At 43.7% G+C, this 12,882-nt stretch overlaps 1 protein-coding gene across 1 annotated transcript in view; it reads left to right on the forward strand.

Moving 5' to 3' along the window:
* The first annotated feature begins 1,713 nt into the window (after positions 1 to 1,713).
* EZH2 (enhancer of zeste 2 polycomb repressive complex 2 subunit) overlaps positions 1,714 to 12,882 on the forward strand; it is a 64,209-nt gene continuing 53,040 nt past the window's right edge. The window contains exon 1 of the mRNA XM_032866694.1: positions 1,714 to 1,744. The gene's annotated coding sequence lies outside the window, so the exon portion shown is untranslated. The remainder of the gene's footprint in view (positions 1,745 to 12,882) is intronic.

A 12,882-nucleotide genomic window follows, 5' to 3' on the forward strand; every position in this document is an offset into this window, starting at 1 on the left:
GCTTTCTGAGAACCTCTGTTAATGTGATTTTCTTGACTTTTCTTTCAAGAATGCCCACATTGTTTTAATATTAAATATAAAGTACAGGTAAAACTAGTAATTTGATAAGCAATTTAGGAATACGTAGTTAACTTTCGAGGTTTAAATTGCTGTTTAAAAAAGCAATTGTTAATTTGCTGCTCTAGATGGGAGCCTTTTTACCCCGGAATATGAATGTGCTGGTGACTGTTGGGGTGTTTGATAGATAGAATTTTTATAGTTACATCTCAGATGCATAACCTACTCTTGCACTCTTATGTGTTCATAATTGCGCTTTCATTTGGGAACATGATTGTTTTTCTCTGTGGCTTCCCTCCACATGTAATTCTAACACTGAATTTGTTAAAAATGTGGGAAATAGGATGGTGATTTAGCAAAGGTGGAAAAATGATGGGTTAAATCATCAAACGAAGAATTATAGTTTCATTAAGTCTTTGTCAATTAAAAAAATATAACGATTTCTTTAGCTTTTAATTCAACAGTTCATAGCTGACCCTGTCTGAACTCTTAGTATGGAATCGCAGTTCACATGAGTGATTATTTCGCCCTATAACTGCATCCTACTAAAAATAAGTCGGACTAATCGTAACTGCACTGACAGATAAAGCCAAAGGGCAGATTGTGTCCTAAACACAATAGTCCTAATTCCTCTGGGTTGAGACAGGTTTACTCCAAGATCACCTTTTAATAATTGAAAAGTCATTATCCTAACATTTTCCAGGGGCGTTAGCACGAGGCAAGCGAACCACACTCATCCTTGATAAATGATTTTTCACGTTGGCACGTGCACGGGAAGGATCCGAACAACGCGTGTGGAATGAGGAATCTGTAACCCGAACGTCACTCTCGCCCAGGTCTCTAAGGCGATGGGCACTGCGGGCTCCACCAGCGAACGTCCCGCGGGCCGTGGGGGATCGAGCGGACAGGGAGTCGCTCGGAGGACGCTCGGCTCGGCCCGGGCGGTGCGCGGGCCCCACCGGAGCGCGGGAGGGTCGCGGCTCCTCGCCCGAGCGTAGCGCCTTTCGCGCGCCCGCCGGCCGGCCCCGGCTCGGCGCGCGGGGAAAAGAGAGCGGCAGTTGAAACCGTTACCACCCCCGAGTTTTGAACTGGTTCAAACTTGGCTTTCGGCCCCGCCCCGCCTCTCCGGCCCGGGAACTCCGAGCCGACGGTTCCCGCCAAGCGCCGCGAGCGCGCCGTCCCGCCCTCCGGCCGGTTCCCGCCACCCCACCCTGCCCAACCCCCACCCGCCGCCCGGGCTCCAGAGGCCCCGCGCCCCCGCCCGCCGGCTCGCCGCCTTCCTGAGAAGCGCCGTGCGTTCAGAGAAAGAACAAAGAAACGGCGCGGCACTTCCACTCCGCGGCCGCGTCCCTCAGCGCCCGCCCGCGCCCGCGCGCACGCGCCGCCCGCCCGGCCCGGCCGAGTCCCGCGGGCGCCTCTGCGTGGGGCTGGCTCGGCGCCTCCGAGCCCGGCGGGCCCTGTGATTGGATGAGAGCCCGCCTCGCGTCCCGCCAATCGGGGCGGCGCTTGGTTGGACTGGGGGGGCCAAATAAAAGCGATGGCGATTGGGCTGCCGGGTTTGGCGCTCGGTCCGGGAGCGTCCGACACCCACTGGGACGCAGAAGGCGGTGGGGCCCCGGCGGCGGCGGTGGCGGCGGCGCGCGGGAGCGGCGCGCGGGAGCGGCGCGGGCTGGGGCGCGGGGCGCAGGTAACGCGCCGCTGTCGGGCCGGCCGGCCGGCGGGGCTTTGGAGCCCGGCGAGGGGCGGCGGCGGCGCCGGCGGCGCCGGGATATCCCCGCCGCCGCGTTGCCCGTCCGGGTGTCGCCCAGAGCGGGCTCTCCCGGGCGCCGCTTTTGCAGGCGGGGTGAGAGGAGACTCCTCGGCGGGGGGCCTTGGGTCGGGGCTGACCCGCGCGCCCCCGCGGGCGGGCAGTGCCGGACCCCCGACACCCGAGGCGGGAGCAGGGGCGGGTGCCCGCGGGGGGCGTGCGGAGGGGTCCTCTCGCGTGCCCGCCCCTCCGGGGGCGCCGGGGCTGGGCTGGGGGCGCTCCGGTGCCCGGGGCGGGCTGGCCGCCCGAGCCCAAGTCTCCTTTGTGTGGAGCGCCGCGGCGGGAGCGCCCGGGTGGGACGGGACACACACAAGTTGGTGGGACCTCGCAGCCGAGTGCGCACTCAGACAAAGGACGGACTGTGTCTCAGGGGAGCTCGGCGCGAGGAAGGGGCAGTGACACCGGGCCTGACAGCAGGCGGGAGAGGGGCGTGGGGAGCCCGGGCCGCGGGTGCGGGTGGGCGGGCTCGGCCCCACGCCCCCTCCCCGCGCGCGCGCAGGCTCGGCGGGGCCGCGGCGGCCCGGACGGCGTGCGGAGACGGGACTCGGAGTGGCCGCGCATCTGACGTTTCCCCCTCGGCAGCCTGGAACCTCGCGGCTGCAGCCGCTCGGACGCGGCAGTGCCGGGCTGCCTTCCCCTTTTCGTCCGCCTTTCGGTTAAGTTTTCGGGCAGGATCGAGCTGTTCTCCCCCTTTTTGGTTTTGTTCGTTTGGAAGGCTTTCCGTCGAGTTCCCGCGTCATTGTGTGCCCCCTTCCAGCCACCAAAAAGTCTGTGCCACAGGGTCGCTTTTGGAAAATGGGAGGAATTGAGGACCACGGTATTCTGGAAAACTTGGTGAACTCGCGCCTAGCGAGTTCCCACTTTCTAAAGAATCAAAATCTTAAAAAAAAAAAAATTCAAGCTGTTTTGGCCAACTTGTATGATGCGTCTGAGAGTGGCGACAGGTGCTAACGAAATCAACTGTCATTTAGTAAGCGATTACTCCCCAGATCCCTAGGGGTTGAATGAGGATGAGATGGTAGAAATAGTTGACCAAATAAAATACTTATGACAAATGTGTATTTACATTATATGGTTGGCTATTTCTTACTGATTGGTCTTAATTTTCCGTGAACAATAGCTTTGAGGAGTCAGAAAAGACTGGATGCAGAAATGTTTATTGCTTAAGAAATTGAATGTGTGCTGTCCACAGTTAAGCTAAACTTCCTTTGTTTATCATTCAGGATCTGTAAAACTTAAAATTCATTTGGAAATAAAAATCTGGAATTAAAAAATATTTCATTATAAGGTTTACTTTCTTGGTTTTGAAGCTCATCAGTTTAATTTTATGGCGTTTTAAAATTACATAAAACAACATTTGAAAAAAACCTTTAAAAGACTCGAAAGCTGGTACAGTTGAACATAACCTATAGTTTTATGGGTTTTAGAGTTGTTTTTCCATTACTCTTTGTTCATGAGCATTAACAACTGTTAATGGTGTTCAAAACCTGACCAGTTTATTGATAATTTTATTTGCAAGAACATGAAAATGCTTAAGATATATTTTAATTTTCTTTTCATGGTCTCTAACTTAGGGATTGGTGGGATTCTAGTCCTGATATAAAGATTCCTGTCTGTCTTTCTGGAGGTGGATTAGGGTATGCAGTGTTTAAACTCCAGGAAACACGTAGGAAAATTGCGTCTTCAATTCTAATTTTTGTGGAAAGTGAATATATTCAAAGAAAAGGAATTGAGAAACACATAGGCACTCTTCTCATTTGCGTCCTATCAGATAAAGAGCTAATGTGCATCTACTGTCTTATGGTTTCATAAAAATGGAGACAAAGAAATGCAATGTAAAAGTCTTTATTAACGGGTATTTTGCAGAGTGTTAGACACCGTTGAACAGACATCCCAGTTGCTACCCTAAGCGTTTGGATTGTTAAATAACATTTACATTTAGTTACTGATAGTTACATATTAAAAGGACCTGATAGTTCTTGCCCACTGTGAGGAGATGAGTTATGTAAATTTTGGTAGAAATTTGGATCTTTTAGAATAAAAGATATTAGTTTTTCCCTTGTGTATTCTGTAATTGATAATTACTGTCCTTAATTTTGCCACCAGATTTTTCTAAGAAGCCTTTTCGGGGAGTTGGCTTAAAATTTTTGTTTTATTTTTTTTTCTGGTTGAATTGTGAGTATATACAAGATAGTTTTAAGTACCAGTGATTAAAAAAACACTTGTTGATTTGGGCAAAAAAAAAAAAATTCTAATACTTTTATACCACCTTTGCCTTGCATACCCATATCTTAGTAATTGTATTGGCCATTTAAAAATTTTAAGCGCATTTCTCCAGGTCACAGTGAGGTTTTTCTAGAGTATCTTCCATCCTTTGAGCTGGCATGCTCAAGGAGTGTGAATTAATTTCTGTTTTGGCCTAAGTAGTGATTAAGAAAGTTGATCTGCGTTTTAAAAACCGACAACAAGGGAACTTCCCCCAGCGGGTCTGATGTATTCTGGGGTCAGTTAGAAATGATTTATGGATTTGTCTTGAAGTCTTTATGTCAGTACAAAGAAGGAAAACATTTTCTGTGCATTATGAAGGGTAATTATGAAGGGCATTATGCATGTAAAATTTTTAGTTCGGAGGAGAGCCTGAGTGGAGATGAACAACTCATTAAAATCAGAGAAAGGTTCAAAATCAGATGATACCTTTACCTTCTAGAGGCCTTCCCTGAGTTCCCAGGCACCCTTGTGTTCCACAGGGCTTTGTTCATACTTTTATTACCGCATGTATCAGATTGTATTGTAATCACTTGTTTATGCATCTGGCTCCTTCACTACACTCTTAAGTGCTTTGAGGCAGAGGCTCTGTCTTGTTTTTCTTTGTATACGTAGTAGTTGCTAGAGAATAGAGGGTTTAACAGTTGAATGAAGGAAATAACGAAAAATGTAGTGAAATAATTTGACAAACTTTTCAAGGCATACAGGATGTATTTTTATTTCTGTTGTGAGGAATTTTGGAAGGTGTGTTTCTCCTTTGAGAGGCAGTGATCATAAAGAAAAATAATCATTAAGGTGGTTAAGTTCTAAGGTTTCTCTTAGTCATAATACTCTGATAGGAAAAATCACGTATCCTTGAGGTAGTCTATTGGTACTCATATTTGGCATTTCAGGCAGCTAGAGAGAAACTTGATGAATCATCTGGATACCTTGCATATAGCATCTGCTTAATTTGATTTGATGTCAGTATTGATGGTCCTTGTCCAAAAATAAAAGGAGGGGAAAGTATTGGAGACAGTAGTAAATCTTTTAATTGAAAGGTGTTTAGTTAAAATTGATGAGTTCTTTCTTGGAATAATTTAAGGTAGATTTTGAAGCTAAAACTGCAGGAAGTAGTGCCAGCGTAATTCCAGGTCCTTTATTGGGATGCTCTTCATTCTTTTAAAATATGGTGAGTGTAGATTAGCAAGTCCAATAACATTGCAAAAGGCATAGCTTATAAGTGTCTAAGATGGTTCCATATCTTGCCACTGTACTGCTACGTGGTGCAAAAATATGATGAAAACAAAGAAAAAAGACAGTAAAGCCCGTATTTATCAGATGCTTTATTCATTTGTTTGGTTTGTTTCTTCTTGTGGTAGTATTTACATCAGATGTTTTATTTATTTATTTTTTAATATTTATTTGTTTGAGAGAGAGTGCGCATGAGCACAGGGAAGGGCAGACTCCCCACCGAGGAGGGAGCCTGATGCTCGGGGCTCCTTCCCAGGATCCTGAGATCAAGCCCTGAGCTGAGGCAGCCGTTCAACCGACTGAGCCACCCAGGCGCCCCAGATGCTTTATTTCTAATTATTGTTAAAACCACCCTGCATCCATCCATCAGCAGATGAATGGACGAACAAAGGACGGTGTACATGTACAATGGAGTATTATTCAGCCATTAAAAGAATGAAATTCTGGTATGTGCTACAATATGGATGAACCTTGAAAACATTATGCTAAGTGAAATAAGCCAGACACAAAAGCAGAAAAACTGTATGATTCTGTTTATAGGAGATACTGAGAATAGGCAAACTCACAAAGACAGAGAGTAGAATGTCTGTTTCTAGGGGTTGAAAGGAGCGGGGAAATTAGTATTTAATGGTACAGTACACAGTTTCCATTTGGGATGATGAAAAAATTCTGGGCATGGGTGTTAGTGATGGCTGAGCAACATTTTGAATGTGCTTAGTGTTACTGAATTATACTCTTAAAATTGTTACAATGTTACATTTTATATATATTTTACAATTAAACTTTAAACGGTAAGGTCACACTCTGCAAACCTTTGCAGATTAAGGAAACTTTGGTCTAAAGGGCTTAAGAATTTGTCTAAGATTGTCCAGCTAGGAATTTGTATTCAGGATCCAAATTTAAATTGCTTGACTCCATATTATCTGCTCCGTGTTCTCTGCTGGTGTGGTTGATTAATAACATGTTGGTCCCAGGAAGAGTTTATTTGACTCAATCAAAAAGTTATATTTAAAAGTAGGTGATTTGTAGTTTTATGGGAGGGGATGGTCTGATGCCCTAGACAAACTAAAAGATGTTTCTGCAGATTTCTTTCTCAGAGCTGTAAAGGTGTGTGCTCTAAGGAGGAATCATTTGAGTTTTAAGTGTGTGGTCTTCAGGGTCCCTTTGCTTGGGTTCCAGTTCTGAGCTCCCAGGTTGTGCCCTGGGCAAATTGTCCTTCACGCCTGCATCCTCTACTTGTAACTTGGTGATCATAATGACAGTATTTGTTCCATAAGGTTCTTGAGGTTTGAATGAATTAATACACGTGAAACCCTTAGAACTATATCCAGCACAGATTGTTTAGAGAAAGATTTTTAGTTATCGTGCCAGTATTGTTTTTCAGAATTAATATACATTCTCATGAATGGAACTAAACATTTTTCAAGTTTAAGTATGTGTTTAGGACCTGTAAATAAAGAAAATGGTGCTACATATGCTTTATGTTAGAAATGTCTATCGAGGGGCGCCTGGGTGGCTCAGTCCTTAAGCATCTACCTTCCGCTCAGGTCCTCACCCCAGGGTCCTGGGATTGAGCCCTGCATTGCCTGCTTTGCCTTCTCCCAGTCCCTCTGCTTGTGTTCCCTCTCTCTATCAAATAAATAAATAAAATCTTAAAAAAAAAAAAGTCTATTGATTAAATACAAGCAATTGGTATTCAGTTTAAAATTCTGGAAACAATTCAGACTTGCAAAGTGAAAGCTTTCTTGATCCCTGTAATCCCATGCCCTACCCGTAATAGTTTGGTGTATATTTTTCTCAAAGCTTTTAATGTATTTATATGAATATGCATTTATACATGTATTTTACAAAAATGGGATCAAGTTATTTTGTTCTAGAACAGTTTTTTTTAGGGCAATACAGAGACATCTTTGTATTAAAAAATAGGTGCTTTTTTTAAGTGCTTGCTCCGTCCTTGGCACTGTGCTCATTGGTCTCATTTATTTTCTATAGCTACTGCAATAACGAGAGATAGAGAGAGTGGCCAAAAGCCAGGTAGTGGTAGAGCAAGGGTTTGGATTGGCACACTTTGTCTTCAAGGCTGTGGTCTCTCACGTCTCTCACTCTCCGCCTGGGTTTTGTTTTGTTTGTTTTGGTAGGGCCCGCGAACTGCTTAGAGTTGTGAAACAACAACAAAACTCCCAAAAAAGAATACACGAGGAGACTGGATGTAGCCTTCCAAGCCTAACATACTTACGATGTGGCCCTTTATAGAAAAAATTTGTTGCTCCCAGCTCTGAGCTATTAGGCTGTTTATTTAAGTGGAATACTTGTTACTCCGTTTATGGATGTGTCCTCACACGGTAAACCAACCCTGTGATGGACACCGTGTTGTCGAAAGAATAGAACATCCTTACATATCTTTGAACGTTTGTGGGACAACTTTCCGTAAGGAGACGTGGCTGTTTGAAGATTATGCATGTTTCAAGTTTTAGTAGACATCGTCAAATGGCTTTCTAGAAATGTACGAATTCTTCAGTTTAAAAATCAACTTTATTGAAATGTAGCTTCTATACAGTGAGATGCACACATTTGAAGAGTATGGTCTGCAGGGCTTTGCGAACGCGTCCATCGGTGTCATGGCCACCTCTGTCCGTATGTGACATTGACGTCTGCAGAGTTTACAGTCATTCCCTCTCTCCCGCTGATTGGACTGTTCTTACTCGAGAACGTCCTGTGAAGGCAGTTACGCAGTGTGTACTCTTCTGTGACTGGCTTCTTTCACCCAGTGTGTTTTGGGGATTTATCTGTGTTGCTTGTTCCAGTAGTTTCTTCTTATTTCTGAGTAGTACTCCGTTGTATGGATATACTGTTTTTTAATTCATTTACCTGTTGGACACATGGGCTGTTTAGAGTTTTGGCTCTCAGTAAAGCTGTGATGAGCATTTATTTAAGTCTTTTGTGGACATATCTTTTAATTTCTCTTGGGTGGGTAAATCCCTTGTAGGTGGATTGCTGGGTCATAGGGTAAATAATGATTGAACTTTATAAGGAACTGCCAAACTGTTTTCCCATGTCCTTGTGGCTTTTGGTGGAGGGTTTTAGTGGCTGTTGCTGCTCTGCGGGGGGTTTCTCCGGGTCTCTTCTCACACTTGGTGTTGCCAGTCTTTTAAGCTTGGGCCAGCTAATGAATGTTCAGTATCTCGTTGTGGTTTAAATTCATTTTTCCTAGGGGATCAGTGATGTTGAATATCCACGTGCTTCATTGGCCATTTTTTTGATGAGGCTTTTTACCCATTTAAAAAATTGGGTTTTTTGGTCTAAATGAGTTGTAAGAGGTCTGTGTATGTATTTGGTACACATTCTCTGTCATATGTATTGCAGATGTTTTTTCCTTTATTTTCTGCTGTGATTTTGCGTATTATTGACAGTGTATAGGTCTAGTTAAGTCATGTTAATGTAGGAGGTACAGTTGTTTAAATTTAATTTAATTGTGTGAAAATGAATTTATTCTTAATCCACAAGCCATTTAATTCTTAGTATAACAAAATGTCATGTGTTTGCTTCTGCAAAGTGAAAAAGATACTATTCATACAAATAGTATTATTTGTGTGTGTGTGTGTGTGTTTGGTCTGGAATTTTTATTTTTTCAAGTTTTTGTTAGGTATTTGGGGAATTTTTATTTTTATGTTTTAAGATTTTATTTATTTGTTGGAGAGAGGGAGAGAGCATGAGTGGGGTGGAGGGGCAGGGGTAGAGGGGTAAGTAGACTTCCCCCTGAGCAGGCACCCCCCACCCCGACCCCAGGGGCGTAATCCCAGGACCGTGTGATCCTGACCTAAGCCAAAGGCAGATGCTTAACTGAGCCACGTGGGCACCCCTGTTTTTGGGAAATTTTTAAATTATGCTGTTTTCATGGTAATAATATTTAGTAATTCTTCATATTTTCGGTTTTGCATAATTCAGACCTTTTCATTTATTAGAATTAAAGGACAAGTGACAATTTTAAAGTAAATCAAAAGTAGCCTTGATCTTAGAATCTGGTATATAAAAAGTGGTGAGATTGCAAGCTTGAGCTACCTGTTTTGATAGTTAAGTAAATTTTTTGTTATACAAACAGATGGTTTTTAAGAGGTTAGATACTCGATTTCTTCATCCTATTATTTTATTTCTGCAGAGTTTCAGTTCTTTGTTTTGCTCAACACCCAACTCACAAAAAGTTATGGTTTTTCTTCATTATACAAGTAACACATGACTCCTCCTCCTTTAATAAAGGGGGTGGGGAGAGCAAGCCTCTGGGCTTCCCTTGGGTGTCAGACACCAGTGCCTGCGAACGTGCCATCACCCAGCTCCGTCTTTCCTGGCTGTCAGTTCAGGTGAGAAATTTGTGAAGCCAGGCAGTCAACAGAACAGTCTTAACTCTCCTCATTAGTCTGATCTGATAGTTTTCTTATACCTTTCCCCTACTGAACTTGGTCTTTTTACTAATCTTTAGGAAGTTTCTCATGGAAAGTCTGTGCTCGGTCCTCTTTCCAGAATGTCTTCCCTACCATTTCAGCATCTCAAGATACTATTTAGCTTGTTTGGTTCAAAACACCCTTGCTCTCTCCCAACCCAACTAGCCAGCTTATCTCCTGCACAGAAAGAAATACCTCAACGCATCTCTTGTGTTTTCCTCACCCCTTCATTTTAAGCTTTATTTTACTTATCTGCTTGGTGAAGTAGGACAGGGTTTTGTACACAGTGGATAGAAATAAAATTTTTGTGAGGTGGATTTAGGACCACAGCCATGAAAACTTGGGAGATTGCTTCTTTAGGAGAACTCAGTACATATTTAAAGAGCAGCCCTGCCCCGACAGCAGAGCCTTGGAAGTTCTGTCCCGGTGAGTTTTGTGTGGCTATACTGTGTATCACCCAGTGAACTTTGCTACCTGTTGTCAGGTACTGTTGTAAAATTTTCATTTATACCCTTCATATACTGTTGGTTAAGGTCAAAAAGGTTGAGAAACTGGGAAAAAGGGAGGAGTATAAGATAGTAATTCTGCAGCTGTATCTCTGTGCTCCTTGTCCCTCACTTGCATTCCCGTGAATGGAATTCACAGATCACAACGTCTAGTTACAGACGTGTCAGAAGGATAAAACATCATGTCTATTTTGTCTGTTTTAGTGCGTTGGTTTTTTTTTTTTTTTAATTTTATCTATTTATTTATTTGACAGAGAGAGAGAGATCGATCACAAGTAGGCAGAGAGGCAGGCAGAGAGAGAGGGGGAAGCAGCCTCCCTGCTGAGCAGAGAGCCAGATGTGGGGCTTGATCCCGGGACCCTGGGATCATGACCCGAGCCGAAGGCAGAGGCTTTAATCCACTGAGCCACCCAGGTGCCCCAGTGCCTTGGTTTTTGATACTATCTGAGAAGTGCTTTGTAAACAAATCCCCCCAATTTAAGAAAATTAGATGATTTTTCTTTAAACAGTTGAAATTTTCAATCATTAAAGGAGCTTTATATGTTTTCAGTGCCAGAGCCTGATAGTGAAATGTCACAGTAGTTTATTTGTAGATGCAGGAGTGCCTGCCCCGTGTCTACAAATAATAGAACTGACAACTGTTTATTGAGGAACCTGCCCTGTGCTTAATAAACATGGAGTCTCTAAACCAAACATTTTATTTTTGAAACTTGTTGAAAATCATGCATATTAATTATTTAAAAATAAGCACCATATATTATTTGCTAAATGGGAAAAAAATATCTGAATATTTGAAAGAGTCTGTTGAGATAAACTTTAATTTTTTACCATTATACTGATTTATCATTATTAGATGGGAAAAGCTGCAATGTATTCTTATTTATAAAATCTTGATCTAAAATGTTTCCATATACAAATTATTTAATAGTACAAACAAAATTTGCAAAATTGTTTTAAAACCCCCCCCTAATTTGTACTATGAGATATGTTATCATACAGTGTTTATGGGTCAGAAGAGGTTGGAAAATGCCCTTCTAGAGTAATCAAGAGGGACTTTTAAATGATAGAAATGTTGCTTCAACAGGCTAGGAAGGAAATGATGAGTTGCTGTCCCACTTTGGCCTCTAAGTAATTTTGCCTCTGGAGGATATTTGCCTGAAACACAGAGCTCAAGTTAGGCTGTAAAGAAGCTGTTGTTTAAAGGGCATCTTCCACTGGCAGCTGGTATCCTGCAGAGAGCCCAGGCTCTAGGCTCGACGTTGCCACTAAACTAGTTTTATTTCCATAGCAAGTGGCTTTTGTAGATTTCATCTTCATTGCAAAATGAAGGATTTAAACACGTGAACACCTTGTGATTTTGAGGGTTTACCATGTGCCTTCAAAGAGGAGAGCTCTGTTTTGAAGATAAAGAAATAGAAACTTGTTGAAGGTAAGTAACTTGCCTGGGTTCACATAGCCAGTAGGACCTAAGTCCCTTACAGGCTTTCGCTGCCTGTAGGGTCCTTCTTGGCTCAAATACTGGGATTCAGGTCTTGGTTTCTGTTACCCACTTAGAGCTATTCCTCTGGAGAGACTGAGAAATATTGGACTGGAGTTCACATCACCACCACAGGTAATTGTGATCTCCCCTAGCTGGCATTTAATTGAATTGTTATATGCATTTCTCTGAAATTCTTTTTATCAATTAATCCATAAAACCTCTAATGCTGATTAAAAGCCCATTTTTTTTCCTTTTTTGTCTCTGCATTATAGGTGTAATAGCACCTAAAAGCTTCTTAGGACTATTATGTATCTGACTAGCTTTGTAAACAGTCACATTAGGATATTGTGATTTATAATAAATTTATCCTGTTTCTGGCACAGAACCCATACAACCCTTGGACTTTCCTAAGGGACACACATAAAGGTGTCTTGATATTCCTAACACACCCCTTTGAATAGTACCTGAGTTTGTGCAAAGGAGATGACTTGTGGAAAGCGCCTAAAGATGGGGCTGGGTGCTGGGGGAGCTCACCATGTGTTTGGAAGGGTTGAAACTTTCAGACCCTCCCTTTTCCCCAGCCCTGTGGAAGGAGGGGGGCTGGACATTGAGTTCAGTCACTAACAGCCAAGGATTGAAGGAATCGTGCTTACATAATGAAGCCTCCATAGAAACCCAGAAAGACAGGGTTGGGAGAGCCAGGTTGGGGGACCTGTGGAGCTGCTGTTAGAGGTCTTGCCTTGGGGAGTCTGGAAGCCCTGCGCCCTTCCCATGTACCTCACCCCGTGCCTCTCTTCCATCTGGCTGCTCCTGAGTTGCATCCGTTTGTAACAGACCGCTAATTTAGTAAAGAAACTTTTCTGTGAGCTGTTCTGGCAAACTAATTGAACCCAAGAAGGGGATCATGGGCGCCTAGTCTGGACCTGGCTGGTGAGGAGCTCAAGTGACTATCTGGGCTTGCTTTGGGATCTGAAGTAGGGTGAGACAAGTCTTGGGGGACTGAGCCCTTAACCTGTGGAGTCTGATGCTCTGTCTAGGTAGGTAGTGTCAAAGGTGAGTCAGATTGTAGGACATGCGGGTGATGGTGCCACACGCTTG

Source organism: Lontra canadensis, unplaced genomic scaffold, assembly GCF_010015895.1.
Source record: "Lontra canadensis isolate GAN:19392208 unplaced genomic scaffold, GSC_riverotter_1.0 scaffold2, whole genome shotgun sequence".
NCBI classification, from domain to species: domain Eukaryota; kingdom Metazoa; phylum Chordata; class Mammalia; order Carnivora; family Mustelidae; genus Lontra; species Lontra canadensis.